The 18,637-nt window shown below is 34.8% G+C and overlaps 1 long non-coding RNA gene across 1 annotated transcript; it reads left to right on the top strand.

The window, feature by feature from the left end:
• Positions 1-5,068: 5,068 nt before the first annotated feature.
• Positions 5,069-8,753, top strand: LOC110894805. The gene is made up of 2 exons (XR_002566716.2): positions 5,069-5,480; positions 8,429-8,753. It is a non-coding gene; the product is annotated as an uncharacterized LOC110894805 (long non-coding RNA).
• Positions 8,754-18,637: the final 9,884 nt, after the last annotated feature.

The raw sequence follows: 18,637 nt of genomic DNA, 5'->3' as shown, positions 1-18,637 counted from the left end.
ATCTACCTTTTTGAATAGAAGGGTAAATCAGTAATTGTCTCAACCCAAGATACTTTACCAACTTGATTTGACTTTAATAATTAATGCCCATCAACTCCATTGTACAAATTACCCATCCCCATATTTTTTTTCATCATTTCTTTTTACATATCTCCATTAACATCTTCTCAACAAGTTCATGCTTTCTCCATTAATTTCTATGGAGACAAATCCACCAACATTGGAGTTAATGTCACTGATCCATAGTTTCCCCAACAGGTTTAACTTGATCCACATCAACTGACGACGTACCTTGTTTCATGAGAGAGAAAGATGAACAGGGAGTAATGAATATCTTGTGGGGAAGATAAAGAAGAAAAAAATTTGAACTGCCACCACTGCCCCTCCACCACCGCCATCCTCCAACCCCAACCCATATATTCTAATGTGGAACTGAATATATTCAACCCAAATGGCTATACTTTATTCCTTGAAGAACCATGTGGGTCCGTAGCATCCTCAAAATGGCACCAGATCGGAATGTTGCCATCATCAACTACTGCTCAAAGGTCACCGATGTCGACGAGCTCTTGAGATCATATAAAATATGATTTGTATATGTTGTTTCAGATCTGAATATTTGTGAGTTTTTTTACACTTTTTTAGTTTATATAAAATATGATTTGTATATGTTGTTTCAGATTTGGTTATTGTTTTGTATGTGATTTGTTTGAAATAATTTGTTGAAATTGTAAGGTGTTAAGAGTTGTTAAATCTGTGAGGGTTTTTTTTGTTAATGTTGTATAAGATTAATTTTACTAAACATGTGATTAATTTTACTAATTGTTGATTAGGAGTTGCTGAATTAATTGCTGAAATTGTAACGTGTTATTGATTATATGTAGAGTTTTTAGTTCTGTGTACTTTGTTAGTTGTTGTTTTAGTTGTGTAAGATTAATTTTATTAAACATGTGTTATTGATTAATTTTATTAAACATGTGATTAGTTTTACTGGTTAATTTTACCTCGTCATACCCTAATATATGTTACACTTTATCCTATTAGACATAGCCATATAGTTTAAATTATTATAGTTATAACGTGTTTAACACATGCCCAATTTTTTTTATTTTTAGACGTCTAATAATCGGCACATCTGTTTTTAGAAACGAAAAGCCAAGTTTGTCTTACACGAAAACCAACGTAACACGTGTTATAGTCTGTGCTATAGTCTGAACTTCTGTTTCACAGCTAAGCCAAGTTTGTCTTATAGAACAACTAACACAACCAACGTAACACGTGTTATAGTCTGAACTCCTGTTTCACAGCTAAACCATAGTAACATGTTATAGAGACATGTATTAGGGTATGACGATGTATTAGAGACATGTATGACGAATTAATTGCAGGTTTTTAGTTCTGTGTACTTTGTTAGTTGTTATTTCAGTTGTGTAAGATTAATTTGCAGGTTTTTATTTTTGTGTTAAAAAGTTATGCTTGGTTTGGTTGCTTCTTTGGGCTTTTGATCTGAATAGTAACTGTTTTTTGTTGGTTTGGTTGCTTTGTTTGGGGCTTTTGATCTGAATAGTAACCGTTTTTGTGATGTTATTTGAGAAAAAAGTTTTTCTGGCTATGAATGTGTTAATATTTATGTCTGGTTAACGACTTAACGGTTATCTTATATTTTTGTTTATTAGGACGGTGATGGATACAAGGGATATAAGATCCAATTCTCGGGACCGTTGGTTTCGTTAAACGTGGATCAGATACTCAAGGATCATGACCATATTTATGTTGCAGCACAACACAACTAACACGTGTTATAGTTTGAACTTCTCGGACATGCATGTGTTACATGTGACATGAAACCCATGTACAACGTAACACGTGTTACGTGTGACATGAAAACACATTTTTATAACTTCCCTGGCATACGCACACCCACATGTTTACAAAGCGTTTCAAGACCGACCCAAACAATAAAGCAAGGGTAGCCGCTGAAAAGCTAAGGCAGCAAAGGTAGCCGCTGAAAAGCTAAGGCAGACTGTCAAAGGAAGCTCCGCCATTTTCTTAGTGCTATGTATTTTTGTTTACTAGTAATATGTAATGTGAGACTCTTATTGTTTTGTCTAGTACATGATGTTAAAACGGTATGGACTTAACAAATTCTGGAAGTCTTAACACACGTTATAAAAGAGGCTTAACACACGTTATATCAGGTATATTATGTTGTTATTAAGTTACTATTGGAGTTTATGCATCCATGCTGGAAGTCTTAACACACATTATAATAGAGGCTTAACACACGTTATACAATATTAACTTGTATGTTCCATATTAACTTGTATGTTCCATATACGGTGTTGCAATATTAACTTGTATGTTCCATATTAACTTGTACACATATTAACTTGCAAACCACTTTCATATACATGAATACAAGTCGGGTTATAATGGATGCTTACATGTTATCATATGTATACAAGTGGGGTTACAACAAGATTACGATGTTAACTAAGCTAACCATTAAACTCATCGACCCCGTCGACTGTTTTCACCCTTGTTACATGTTAAGCAATTACATGTTCCGAACAGACAAATTGTAACACCCGTTAGATCAGTATATACACATCATGGTGTTTTGTAAACCCCTAGCTTATACATGAATATATGTCAGGTTACAAAAAGATTATAACAGAGGCTTAACACATGTTATACATTCCAAAATGTGCAAAACAAACACATGTTATAAATGAATGAAGAGTTCTTTCCCACGTTATATATCATTCTAACAGGGGCTTAACACATGTTATACATGAACACATGTCAGGTTACATCATGGTGTTCTGTTACAGCTTGAACCACCAACACATGTTATAAATGGATGCTTACATGTTATCATATGTATACAAGTGGGGTTACAACAAGATTACGATATTAACTAAGCTCACCATTAAACTCATCGCCCCCGTCGACTGTTTTCACCCTTGTTACATGTTAATCAATTACATGTTCCGAACAGACAAATTGTAACACCTGTTAGATCAATATATACACATCATGGTGTCAATTGAATATCTTTATGGACGAAAACTTGTTATAAACGAACCAAAACTTGTTACAGCATGAAAACTTCTTTATGGATCTGTTACAGCATGAACCACTAACACATTTTATAAACGAACGAAAACTTGTGACAGCATGAAAACTTGTTTATGGATCTGTTACAGCATGAACGAATAACACATGTTATAAACGAACGAAAACTTCTTTCCCAGAAGATTTGACTTATTCAATGTCCCCGCATTAACGTCGCCTACATCCATCCAGCTTGTCAATTGAATATCTTTGTGGATTTGTTTCTGTAAATCAACACACGTTATATATCATTCTAACAGGTGCTTAACACATGTTATGGGTCTGTTTCTGTAAATCAAACAACCCAACAAAAAAAAAACACTTACTGTTCAGATCAAAAGCCCAAACAGCAACCAAACCAACAAAATCGTCAACCGTATATCATTATTTCTGTAACAATTATTCCAACAGTTTCAATAATTTTTCAGACCTTATATATATATAAACAAACAAATCGGTAACCGTATATCATTATTTCTGTAAAATCCCTATATAGTTAACAATCAACATTTTTCAAGCATAATTCATCCAAACAGTTCACAGCTATATATATATATATATATATATACATATACACATATCCAAGATTCACGAAATGTAAGGAAACAAGATACACATCCTAAAATCAACCAAATAAACAGCAATTCGAACAAATACTCAGCTAAAAATTACAAGGATGTAGGGAATTCAAAAACAATCATGTACCGACCGAAATAAATCTGGAGTAAATCCCGAACTAAATTAGAACCGAACCTGAACATGAATCCGACCCGAGTCGTCTGTATGTGTGTTCAAACTTCCTCTCTCTCTCACACTTGTATGTGTGTTCTTGGTGTTATAGATGAACATGATGAAGATTGTTGTCATCGTTCTCTCTCTCTCTAAAACAACATTCAGACCCTTCATTTGCTTCTAAAGATTGAGGAGAGAGAGAGCCGGAGAAGAAGCCTGATGAGTTTCGCCGGAGGAGGTGGTTGCTGGTGGTGGTTGTTGTTTATTTCTCTTGATTTTGAAGAGTGTTCATTCTTTGTCTTCAAGATTGGGTTGAAGAAATGGGAAAAAGGAAGAGGTAAGAGAAAGAGAAAGTGATATGATGATTTGATGGTTCTGGAAAGTCAAAAAACCCCTTTTTCACTACCGAAAATGCCCCTCCCACTTGTACTAATGTATTATATCATTTCTTTTAAATCTAATTCTTACCAAAAAATATGAGAGCCATTGATCAAGTTAGATGAGAGATAATCAATGGCTCACATTGGGTTTGCATAGTTTTTAAAAAAGATGGAGTTTCTTATAGAGCCATGCCCTGTACTTATATTTATAAAATAATCAAGTTAATAAAGAGTAAATTACAAAAATTGTTCTTTATGTTTATACCAAATTTCAAAGATTGTCCTTTTTCTTTAAGATATATGGGATTCATACTTGGGGGGGGGGGGATATTCCACGGTCCTCCCAACCGCCGAGGTGATCCCACCTCGCAGACCGCCACCCAGCAAGCCTGAGTCTGGGGGTAAATCCGCTACCGTAGGGGCATTGGGAACGAGCAAGACTCGAACCCGCCATCTCCGGGTTAGAATGCGGGCTGGTGGCCATTGGGCTGACACCCAATGGTTATATGGGATTCATACTTTATGTTTACAAATCTTGCACATTACATCCTTTGACCCTAACTAAGTTAAGTTTTTGCACGTTCCTTTGACCCTATAAATACAGATTTATTTATAATATTTTCATTTACGTTTGGCAAAAAATTGTGCCCCAACTCGTGCAAGAAATAAAAGTTATCATGGTTCTCACAACTCATGATGGTTCTTAATTAAACCGAAGCTTGTATATGTAAATACAAAATCACTCTTTGACTCTTCACAACCCTCTTTTCCTCTAGTTGTTTTCCACCACCTTTGACCCCCCCCCCCCCCCCACCCACCCCACCCAACACCCTAAAAAATCCTTTAATTAATATGCCCTAAAATGGGTCCTAATAGGCATCACCTAACCACATTATCAAACACGCCCCAAACATGAATAAAAAACACCTTAAAAGCAATTTCCAGTTACCCCTTCCTATGAGTTGCCATACCCTGCCAAAAGAAATTTCCAACACAATAGAAACCTGGCCTCAGTTCGACTACCACAAGTCCACAACCATTCCATCAACATCACGATCTCGAACGATCAAGATCTGCGATTTTACAGATCTGGGTTCCTGACGCCCCCATCAAGATCACCTCCTGCACCATCTGACAACCAGCTCCTTATATTGCAACCAACCGCCATAATCGAACAGGCGGTGATGGTGCTTACGACGGTGGTTTTAAAATCGCACAGCTGCCACTTCACGCTGCAATTCAAACTGCCAGGTTGTTTTCTCCACAAGTTTCAGAATCTCTTATCCTACTCTTTTCTTTTGTGAAATAGTTTCTTGCCAATTCGCATACGAAACCGATTTTTATCGTTTGAACTGGAAACAAAACCTAAGTTTTAAGGTGCACACACAAAGTTTGTTACAAGCTAAAGAAGTTTTACTAGAGTTTAGATTGAAATTGGATATGAAACAGGGGTTGTGGTGACCTAATCTATGGAATTTGAAAAGGGTAACGTTTAGAAATAAGATGTTAGGGGTAATAAAAGAGGGATAGGGTGGGGGTGGTGGTAGGTATGGGTAATCGACCGGTGGTGATGAGGCTGATGAGGTGGTGGTGGTGATAAAGGAAAAAAAATAGGGGAAAAGACTAAAATACCCTCATGTGACTTAACTTAATGAAAAAACTTAACTTGGTTAGGGTCAAAAGACACAATACGCAAGATTTATAAATATAAAGTACGACAAATCTCATCACTTTTAAAAACAAAAGACAATCTTTGAAATTTTGTATAAACATAAAGGAGAATTACTGTAATTTACTCTTTAATAATGTAATTTACTCTTTAATAAAAGTGAACAACAGTTACTATTGCCTTTTATTTCCCCCATATTGTCATAACTAAGGTCCATTTTAGGTTTTGTTTTCATCTTTTCTATTGATTAATCTTTATCAATAGTTTGAATTTCTTCTATTTTTAGGATTATAAATCTTTTATAGAAGAAATTGATTCTCTTGTATAATTATGTATATTGTTGGATCAAATAAAATATGAAAGTATGAAATGTGTTTGTAGTAAACTTAGACCATTGATTTGGATAAATCAAGGGGTAAGATATAGAGGATATCAATTTTGTATTTGCATGGATATAAAAGTTAAAAGGAAAAATCATAATTGTTGGCCTTTTATCATGCTTCTCTATATTTTTAGGTAAATTGGATTTAAATAATCCCAACTCACTGTTATTGGCCAATAATAATCCCAACTCATTTAATCACCAATAATAATCCGAACTATTCACTTTTGTTTGTAAAATACTCCGAGTTAAAAAAAAAAAAACACTAACTAGGTTAAAAAATTGCTGATGTGGCATGCCACGTCACCTGCCACATCAGTTGCCACGTCATCAAAATGCCACGCAGACAGCCACATCAGCTGCCACGTCATCAAAAATGCTACATCAACTGCCACGTCAGCAAATTTGTTGATGTGGCATGCCACGCCACCTGTCACGTCAGCAATTTTTTAACCTAGTTAGTTTTTTTTAACTGGGAGTATTTACAAACAAAAGTGAATAGTTCGGATTATTATTGGTGATTAAATGAGTTGGGATTATTATTGGCCAATAACAAGGAGCTGGGATTATTTAAATCCAATTTGCCATTTTTTTACCACATAAAACTTCAACATATTTTTTTTAAATTCTAGAATCGAACATTTTATTCTCTTTGACACGAGTATGATATTTGTTGGAAAAACAATTTCTTTTTTGAAAACCTTTCTGTTTAATATGTAAGCATGCGTTATTATACATATTAGGTTATTTAATTCTATATATGAGGTTGCATAATATGTTTAAAGGTTACGTATTATAAATAATACATAACTGTGACCGATTGTTATACATACGTTACATGATTATACTCACTTCATATGAGCCAGAGGTTTTACCATAGTAGGCTTTCGGCCGGCGGATTTCTTTTGGAATTGATAACGGGTGGTGTCACTAGAAGTGATGGACCTAGGAATTTTTCCATAGGGGTGAGGAACTTTTTTAAAAATTTTAGGCCCCATAGGTATATAAGTAAAAAAAAATCGGTTCGATTCGATTCGGGTCGGGTCATGTAAAACGAAAGAACATCAAACTAAATATATATAATCATCAAAAACACATCAAACCTTATTACAAATATAATTAAAACGCCGCACTACGACTTTTCATTTTTTGAAATTTATCCAAAACATAATGTTTCAATTTTAATTATCATTTTTTATCCATAAGTTCATCGCTCCATAACATAATGTTTCAGTTTTAATTTTCAACTATTCAAGCCCTATAAATCATGTGTAATCACCCTAAAAAATCATCTAAACAACATAATCACCCTAAAAATCATCTAAACAACCATAAACAATGTCAAAATACACGAAATTTCAAACCTATTCAAGAATTTTATTACCCTTTTTCTCCTATAATATCAACTACAGTCATCAAAAAAACATAAAAACTTACCCTTATCGGATTCCGGTTGGTTTGGTGTCGGATGGCGGCGGTTTGGTGTCGTACGGCGGCGGTTCGTGGCTGCTGATGACGTGCTGTTGTGGCTGCTGCTGTGTTCGCTGATCATTGGCAGGAGATGATGCAAGAGAGGAAGAGCGGGAGGAATTCTAAGGGACTATTGGGCTTATTTTAATTATTATAGTTTGAACTTAGGTTGGCTTTGGTTAATAATCTAGGAATTAGTGAGCAAGTTATGTTTAATGAAATAGTGGGTTAAGGTATTGGGTATTTAGGTTAACTTGGGTAGTATAAGTTTATATAATTTAGGTAGTTTTTTTTTTTTTTAAATCATAGTTTACTAAAAAATTTAAAATATAAATCGATAACATTTTTTATCTAAGGTGTGCGGACGAAAAATCCAAAGGGTGCGAACGGAATTTTCGACGGAAAATAACATTAAATTTTTTCCCTAGGGGTGCGCTCGCCCACCTTTGGCTGGAGGTGGGTCCGCCCTGGTCACTAGTGATGTCAATGATAATGACTGCGGGTGTAGGTGGCATTTTTCCTATGGGTGTACTCGGATGACCAGGTTTTGTTGTACGTTAAAAAAAATATAGTAAGGAGTAACTAAGATACTTTATTTATTACATCAAGTACATGTAGTGAAAGTAAATCAATTTTTTTTGCACTTGTAGCATTGACACATTTTCTTTTTCACTCCAGATCCCTTACAATCTCCATATATGGATCCTTTTTTCAAACAACGCTCGAGACAATCCAGTGCAGACTCACAAGAAGGATCTTCAATCACATACCTGCAACTTGGTTCTACCTCTTGCATCATCCTCTCTTCTGCAACTATTAATTTTATATATTTAGTATTATCAAAATTGACAATCTAGTCTCACATATTTTTAAACGGTCATTTGAAGGTTAAGGCTTCCGTGGTAGCCTTCCTACTTTTAAACTACTCTTTGAAGGTTAGGACTATGTCATAGTTCTTACCTTTAGACGATCGTTTAAGTTAAGAGGTGTGGTATTTGAGTTTGAGAGTAGCGTATTTTAGTACGGCCCTTAGGGGCTGTTTGGCAATATCTGAATGGTTAAGTGTTGAACAAGTAAGAGGTCTGAACCATTAAGTGTTGAACCAGTAAGAGGTCTTAACCATTAAGAGCCTGTATAATGCTTAACCGTTTAGAGGCAAATGTCTGACCAATTCAGATTAGAGGTCTTAACCATTCAGACTCTCTGTATAAATCTTAACCATTTAGAGGCAAATGTCTGAACCATTCAGACATCTGCTCGTGAAACAAAAACTCTGAACCATTAAGTGCTGAACCAATAAGAGGTCTGAACCACTAAAAGCCTCATTAAGAAATAAACAAACAGCCCCTTAATCCCTTACTAAGACCATAACAAATAATTGTTTTCCTTATATTTTAGATGAACATTAATAGATTAATATATCAACGCTTTTAATACAACAAAATCATGTCTATATATAATTTTTTTTGTGTGTAAATATGTAATAAAGAATATCAAATCATAGTAAGAATTTGGTATAAAGATTCAGTTGTGTAAAACTATAATCTTACAAAACAAACTACCCTCTTTTCTTTTGCTCTACACACAAGGATTAGAACAAAAAAAATAGTAAAAATATTGAATAAGATTGTCACCAGTCAGTCTATAAGTATGTTTGTTTACACTTAGACATTCTTGTTCATAAAAAAATTATTACATACCCTTCCCTTCTTTGAGACCTCATTGATCTGCCTCAAAAATTATATTTGTGTACACTTTAAACTTATTGTATTTAACTTACAAAGCGTACGTGAAGCGAACAGAACGAGCATTAACATAATCATGAACAAACTTTTTACCATCTCAAACTTGATAACGAATTTATAAGTAATCAATAAAAATGGAAATAGGCGACTTATATAATGTAAAATATAGGTGGATGTCTTTATATTATGTTATATAAAGAAGAGTTTAACAAAATTTGTTCTAGCTAGTTACCTAAATTATTGACTAAATTATAGAAGACGTCCTTTATGTTTGAAAACCCTTTATGAGGGTAATTTGGTAATTTTACCTTATTTAATCAAATAAATAAACCTAACAAATAATGAACAAAACGATTTTTTTGAAAAAAAAATAAAGAAAATATAAATAAATACAAAATCCACCTACCTTTCTCTTTCTAACTTCTAGTACCATCACCTACCCCCACCAGCCACCAACACCCCATCTCTATGCTTTCTCTCTCTCACACATACACACAACTCACCCTCTCCTGAAACCACCAATCACAAGATCTGAAGACCACAATCACAACCAATGGGTTCCCCATTGTTAGTGGTTTTTCTAGGGGTGAGCAAGTTTAGGTCCGGATCGAAAATAACCAAAAACCGAACCAAAAATATACCCAACCCGAACCCAAGTACCTAGGTATTTAGATCGGTTCCAATTTTTCATATAAAATAGGGTCGGGTCGGGTCGGGTCGGTTCTCGGTTCTTTTCATGGTGAAACCCGACTTGGACCTATGGACCAGAACCGACCCTATATTTAGGGTAGTGAATCGGTTCTGTATTTTATGTTTGATCGGTTCTTGGGTCGGGTCGGGTAATGGTCGGGTAGGGTCGGGTTTTTCCTTTTGCTCCCCCCTAGGTTTTTCCCAATAAACCCAACCCTTTTATATATATATATATATAGGGGAAGGTTCATTTGAGAAGAAAATTTAATTGAGAAGAAAAAGAACAAAGGGTACAATTGTAAAACATTAAATACTTTTTTATTTATCTTATTTATTATTATCTTTGACTAATTAATTAGTCATAAAAACTACCATCCTTCACACTAATGTTTTTTTACTACACACATCAAAAGTTACCCTACACCTTTTGAAAGTTACCCTACACATGTTGAAATTTATCCTACACAACCCATAATTTATCATATACACATTATAATTTATCCTACACTTTAAATAATTTAATTTTTATTTTTTTGAAAAAAAATATATATATTTTGAAGATAAGTTACAAATTTTAATGTAGTTAGCTATTAAACAGGAATACTACTAGTTAATGATCTTTGTAGGTTTGCCATATTACCCTTATAGTAATATTAAATACTTATATTAAATGAAGTAAAATAAAACATTTTTAGTGGTTGAAATTTCTTCTTTTCTCTTCTTACAAAAAGTTTTTCTCATTTGAACTATACACTATGAATGTATATGTATGTGTATAAGGGGTGGGTTTATTGGGAAACCACTAACAATAGGGAACCCATTGGTTGTGATTGCGGTCTTCAGATCTTGTGATTGGTGGTTTGAAGAGAGGGCGAGTTGTGTGTGTGTGTGAGAGAGAGAGAGAGAGAGAGAGAGAAAGCATAGAGATGGGGTGTTAGTGGCTGGTGGGGGTAGGTGGTGGTACCAGAAGTTAGAGAGAGTAAGGTGGGTGGATTTTGTATTTATTTATATTTTTTTCAAAAAAAAATTTGTTCATTATTTGTTTGGTATATTTATTTGATTAAATAAGGTAAAATTACCAAATTATCCTTATAAAGGGTTTTCAAACATAAAGTAAGTTTTCTATATTATTTTAAGGTAAAGGGCACATTTGGTATGAACATAAATAACGTCTTCTATAATTTAGTCAATAATTTAGGTAACTAGCTAGATCAAAAGTTTGTTAAACTCTTCGTTATATAACATATAAAGACATCCACCTATACTTTACATTATATAAGTCGCCTATTTCCATTTGTATTAATTACTTATAAATTCGTTATCAAGTTTGAGATGGGAAAAAGTTTGTTCATGATTATGTTAGTGCTCGTTCTGTTCGCTTCACATATGCTTTGTAAGTTAAATACAATAAGTTTAAAGTGTACACAAATATAATTTTTGAGGCAGATCAATGATGTCTCATGGAAGGGAAGGGTTTGTAGGTATTTTTTTTATGAACAAGAATGTCTAAGTGTAAACAAATATACTTATAGACCGATTGGTGACAATCTTATTCAATATTATTATTATTATTTTGGTTCTAACCCTTGTGTGTAGAGCAAATGAAAAGGGTAATTTGTTTTGTAAGGTTATAGTTTTACACAACTGAATCTTTATACCCAAAATCTTACTATGATTTGATATTCTTTATTACATATTACACACAAAAAGCATTATATAGACATGATTTTGTTGTATTAAAAGCATTGATATATTAATCTATTAATGTTCATCTAAAATATAAGGAAAACAATTATTTGTTATGGTCTTAGTAAGGGATTAAGGGCCGTACTAAAATACGCTACCCTCAAACTCAAATACCCCACCTCTTAACTTAAACGATTGTCTAAACGTAAGAACTATGACACAGTCCTAACCTTCAAAGAGTCGTTTAAGTAGGAAGGCTACCACGGAAGCCTTAACCTTCAAATGACCGTTTAAAAACATGTGAGACTAGATTGTCAATTTTGATAATACCAAATATATAAAATTAATAGTTGCAGAAGAGAGGATGGTGCAAGAGGTAGAAGCAGGTTGCAGGTATGTGATTGAAGATCCTTTTTGTGAGTCTGCGCTGGATTGTCTCGAGCGTTGTTTGAAAAAAAGGATCCAAGTGAAAAAGAAAATGTGTCAATGCTACAAATGCAAAAAAAAAAAAAAATTGATTTACTTTTACTACGTGTACTTAATGTAATAAATAAAGTATCTTAGTGTTAGTTGCATTTTTAGGTATATTTTACCATATTTTAGCGTGCATATTTAATTGCATTTTAGGCATTAATACTACAGATATTCCATTATTTTGGAAAATACGTGTTTGTAGAACGGAGTCTACTTTGGACGTTTTAATGATTTTGTAGGTGAGGAGCGGTGGCGAAGTACGAAAGCATTGGAGTAAGTCGAAATACAAATTCACGAGCTAGTGAACAAAGTGAGCTGGATGTGTACTAAGCTAAAGTTCATAAATCACAAAAAGAGTAATATAATCAATGTTGGTTTGCTTTGGATATTCGTGACATCACAAGAAGAAATATCAGTGAACAACTAAATACAAAATAATAATTGTTTATGAGAGAATCTTTTTAGATTGAATTTGTTGTGCTAAAAAAAAAACAAATATGTGGGCTGCGAGCCAACAACAAGAAAACGAAAAAGAAGGAAAAGGGTAACAATCATCACCAACATTGGGGGGATTATCATTTGACGGCTGGAGTCCTGGAGATCGAGATCCGCGAAGACACTTTGTCGTTTGTGATTTCTAGAACAACAAAACATTATTATTTTGTTTCGTAAGTTTTAATTCATTGCGTGTTTTGTTTCGTACTTGTAATGATTGAACCAGCCATCATGTCCGGCTAGTCTTTTATAGTTTCGACATCAGGGTGTATTTTTTTTTTGTTTTGGTTCAAGAACATATGTGAAATAGTCATTTAAGATTCAATTATTTTAATGGTTTGTTTATATGATTCTTTTTTTCATACGGATTCGATCCGCAAAATATTAGATTGTTAATAAATCTGATCAACTTATTAATTTTTCAATTTTTCTAATAAAGTTCAATCAATTTTTAGAACCCTAATAAAGTTTTAATTTTTGATACAAGGAACGAATAATATTTTGAGTTTGTCTTTGAACCCAAAATTATTATAGAATTACTATTACTACATAATACAAAAACCAACTTGGATTCTTTAAACATCGCGTCTATCCCTCTCCCACCGTTTAAGATTAACCCACTTTTCCATCTTTACGGTATCACTATCCCACCGTTTAAAGATTAACCCACTTTTCCACCGTTTACTTCATTTGACAAAAACACCACCAACAAAACAACATCAGATTGATATCAAATCTTCCATCGCTCCGTACATTTAATTCCATGGCTCGAATCCTATGGTCTTCCGTTTCAATTTTACATTATATATTTTCAGAAGACAGTTGCGTCCGTTGATGTGTATGTGGGGTTGGTTGATCTTGACGCACCGATTTTCCGGTAACAAACCGACGTGAACCATGTGAAGACTTGTAGGCATATGAATGAATTAGTATATAGATACGTTGAAGAATGCAAGGGGCTGAAGAAATTAAAGATGTTAAGAAATGTAGAGTTTGTTAATAAATACCTCATTATTTGACTCTTTCTAACTTAAATCAAGAAGAACACGATTTATCTTCGAAATCGAAACCATCGTCTACACCAAAACCCTGATTTTGGACTTAAGTCGACAATTCCAGACTTTGGATCGTTCGATTTTGCTTCATTCGCTTTCACTGCAGGCCATGATTGGATGATTTCGGTGTAGACGACAGTTTCGATTTTGGTTCATTCAATGTGAAAGACATTCGACACCCCGATTTATTCAGGTTTAATATGTTCATTTTAGGTTTGATTATATGTTGCTTATCATTCAAATTTGGTTTGCTATTGATGAAAAAAAAATGTCCCAATTCTCAGTTACATCTGCATAGGGAAATAATCTTTAAACTAATGATGAAATAAATTGTTTTATTGGAATAGATCATATAACCTCTTTTGTTTAATTTGAACCTAGGCAATCACCACAACCTGTTTATTGTTCTTTATTGGTATACTATTATAACATGATTCTTCTTTATTATATAATATAATAGAATTAAACACTCCGAACGGCGTGAGTGTTTGATTGTAATTGACACTTCTATCCCGCAACCTGCACGCTAAAATCCAAACGGCGTGAGCTTAGAGTAGCGGGTTGGCTCTAATCAACGAACGGTGTTTGGTTAGACATTAAATAAAGTGGAGGTCCGAACTGTGTGACGTCTAGTGTCGATATAAACTATTATTTAAAAAGGATCATTGCGTCGTGACCGTTAATGATCGTAAGTCGAACCGAATCAAGAAATTGCCCGGTGTTGAAATTAGTTTTTAACATCTGAAATTTTCAAACCACTTTTATTAGCTTTTACTTTTTAATCTAAAAATTATAAGTTGTTTTTACATTTTAGTTAAACTAAAACCCCCCTTTCAAAACAACCGTATCTGTGGCATAATTAATTAATTAATTAATCTGTATCCCTGTGGACACGAACCTAACTTCCATTCATACTAATTTTTAGTGTGTCAAGTAGGTTTGTTTTATATTTATTTGCCGGATTCGACACCCAACACTTAGTTACTCCTTACTATATTTTTTTGGCAAATTGGATTTAAATAATCTCGCCTTTCTCAATTTGGCCGATAATATTCCCAACTCAGTTATTGGTCGATAATAATCCAAACTGTTCAATTTGTTTTGTTGGTGCAGTCATCTGTCGTCTTCGTCTTATGTCGAGTCCAGGGTTTGTTGCAGTTCAGATTAGGCAAGAAATCAAGAGATTTGAAGGCTGGCCGTTTGAGAGGATAACTGGCTGTTTGAAGAGAATGCTTCCGTTTGAAAGTTGCACGTTTGAATGAAGGTTCCGTTTGAAGCATGTTTCAAACGGACAGGAACTAGTATATATAGGTCTCAAACAGATTCATTTGTAACGATTGAGTAACTTGATACCGAGGTGCTGCCGGTTATCTTTCTGATTGTATTCACTGTTATATCAATTGAAAAGAGGTTTAGAGTGTAATTCAAGCTGTTTTGAAGTGTGTTTCTTAGTATTCCGCCTCTGAAACATACGAGAGCTCTTCCGATCGACTCATTTAGATCGTCGCACGATCCTACAATTGGTATCAGAGCTCAGGACGAGGAGTTCTTGCCATATTCAGCTTGGAAATCTGACTTTCTACTCCTTCTGTTCAAAATTGATAATTTTCACGATTGAAATTAGCTCAAAACTTCACACTGTATTCGGAATTGATGGTTAACAAAGCCTTACAAGTTTCAGACTAAAATTCAAAGTAAAATCAGTAAAAATTGATTGTCTGTTTGAAAAATGATGACTTCATAGGTGTTCCGTTTGAAAAAACAGCTTCTGTCGTTTGAATCAAGGACTATCGTTTGAACTGATCGTTTGAAGATAGTTCCCATCGTTTGAAACTATTGTCCAATCGTTTGAACTTGGTTCTATCGTTTGAAAATTTGATCGACCGTTTGAAATCATTCACCGTTTCAACCGTTCGTTTGAAAAGTGGACCAATCGTTTGAAAGATCAGTGATCGTTTGAACCTGTTCCGTTTGAAGGTCCACCGTTTGAAGGTCCACCGTTTGAATCAACTATCGTTTGAAACTTTGTTGTCCGTTTGAAATCTGTGAAACATGAGTACCGAATTCTACAACGCTTTCGCAACACCGTCTACTCCAGCCGCAATTGCTCAAGCAATGAACTCAGAGAATGAGACGAGAACCACCCAAAAGCCCCCTAGATTGATGAGTATCGAAGAATATTATGGGTGGAAAGATCGATTCGAAAACCGGGTTCAGGCAAATCATCTTAGATCATGGGAGTGTATATTAAAGAAATATGTGTTGCCTGAAACTGAATTACATGTTACCAAAGAGTTATCAGAGTTCACAGATCAAAAACGGATTATGTACAAAGCAGAAAAGATGATGATCAGTCTGCTTCAACAAGCTATCAAGGAAGACATTTTTATTCTACTTCAGCATGACAAAACTGCAAAATCAATTTGGGATGCACTTAAAGTCAAGTTTGAAGGCAGTGAGAATATGATTAAAAGCAAGAAGGCGTTGCTAAAGAAAGAATTTGATCTGTTCAGCAGCTTACCGGGAGAGGATACAAAGAAGCTGATTGAAAGATATTGTCACCTAGTTCGATCGATGTCGATGTTGAGTATTAGGAAAGATCGTGAGGAGTGGGTGGACAAGTTGAAGAACACAGGTGTTTATGACGGGTTAACAATTTCACAGTTTATCGAGAAAATTGAAAGTCAGGATCTAGAACAGGAGAAGATCGCTAGGATGAACAGTCCAAGTGGTCAACAGGATGTGAAAATGTACTACAAAGGTAGTGTTTCAGTTCCTGAAGCTGAGAAAAGTCCGAAAATTCAAACTGCATTCAGTGCTGGAGATTCATCAGACAAAGTTGATCAGGGTTCTAACAAGAGTAGCAGCGGGTTTTCATCATTTCCGAGTGTAAATCCTAAAGAGACAAACATAAGTTATCAGTCTCAGAGTACAAAAACTGGAAATGGATATGTGATTCAATGTAACATAGCTCTCAATCTTCCAGAAGGATAAAGCTTCTCTGAAGACACTGCGAAAGACCACATGGCACTTCTGGGTTCAGTTCTGTTATCCTATGAAGGTCTGGTTGCTGGTCGGATCGGAAATCCTATGCTCACCAAAGAGGATTACGATCAGATAGACGCTGAAGAAATGGAACTCATGGATATCAAATGGTGTCTTGCAAGTGTTCTTCGACGTGCTGAGAAGTTCAAGACCATCACCGGGAGAAATGACTTTCTTGATGCTCATGTATCTACTTTAGGTTTTGATAAATCTAAAGTTACTTGTTTTCGATGCAGGGAGAAAGGTCATTTCAAGCGGGAGTGCAAAGGAAGAGAAGCTAGTGGAGCACAGAATCCATTCGGGAAAGATGACTACTACCGTAAAGCTATCTATCAAGAAGTTGGTCAATCTCAAGAACCGCAGACGGCTCATGGGAGAAAGATCGAAGATTCCAAAAGAGCATGTCTGGTAGATTTTAGCTGGAGTGATTACATATCATCTGAAGGCAAAGCAACACGCATTATTGATCAAGATGATGAGAAACTACCAGAAGGTTTTAGTTGGGATATGTTTGTAGATGAGAAAGGAGAATTTAAAGCTTTCATTGCCAAAATCGTCCGAGAGCCAGACATGTTTGCCATTTGGATGAAATCGATTGGGGTGAATGTGTCTAGTGAGGATGAGAAGTCTGTTGCATCTGATGGAAATTCAGAAAGTATTGATGAACTTTCAGAAAGATCTGGAGAAATTTCAGAGGATTCAGATGAGAATTTATTGAGTTCTGATGAAAGTGTAAAGAATGAGGTTGTTTCAGAAAAGGCAGTTGTATTTGATAAAACACCATCTGATTCTGGTGTTTCAGATGCTGATTCTGAAAAATTGGTTCATTTTGATCAATCACCAGATCATAGTAATAGTGATGATGAGGAAGAGAAACATATTAACATTGCTAAATCTTATCTTTCTCCCGAAAGTCTTCATTTCTATTTTGCAGAACGGATGGAGAAACTAAAGGAGAAAAGAGATGCTAGAGAACAACAGAAGGAATCTGAAGGTGATGTTCAGAATGTTGAAAGTGTTGCTGAGAAGATTACCGAGGTTGAGAAAGAAGAAGAAAAGGTGATCGAAGTGGAAAAAGTGATTGAAGTTGTAAAAACAATCGAGGTTGAGAAGATTGTTGAAGTAGTTAAGCCTTGCGAAAAGTGTTTGGAAAATTGCAAGGATTGTGTTGCAAAAGACGACATTATAGCTGAGTACGAGAAGAAGAAGGAGCAGTTATTGTTTAATCTCAACTACGTAAAAGAATCGTACGATGTCTTGAACAAAACAGTAACTGGTCTCCAAAAGACAAACTCAGAAGGAGAACAAGCACTGACAATGATGAATGCAACTTTGATGTCAAAACAAAATGCGATTAACTTCTACATTGAAGAGAATGCAAAATGGAAGCAAGAGTTGGAAACTGAAAAGATTGAAAATAAGAGAATTAGGCGATTATTGTTAAGCTATTCTACCTCTGATTATCTCATTGATCGTGTTTACCCAACTGTTGCAGGTATGGAAGCTTTTCAGAATGAGAAGCCGAAAGAAAAGAAAGACTGTGGTAAGAAACCGACTGTTAGCTATAACAAGTGTCCGCCTCCAATTTGGGATGGGTATTCTCCTAGGAAACCAAACGAGGAGCAACTTGAGAAAGCAGTCAATATAAAGCTTAAAATCGATACAACTGACGTTTTACCAGACAACATTGATGTCAC

Source organism: Helianthus annuus, chromosome 12 (genome assembly GCF_002127325.2).
Source record: "Helianthus annuus cultivar XRQ/B chromosome 12, HanXRQr2.0-SUNRISE, whole genome shotgun sequence".
In the NCBI taxonomy this organism is placed as follows: Eukaryota; Viridiplantae; Streptophyta; class Magnoliopsida; order Asterales; family Asteraceae; genus Helianthus; species Helianthus annuus.
The sequence above is the reverse complement of the archived record's forward strand: the minus strand, read 5'-3'. Positions and strand labels throughout refer to the sequence as shown.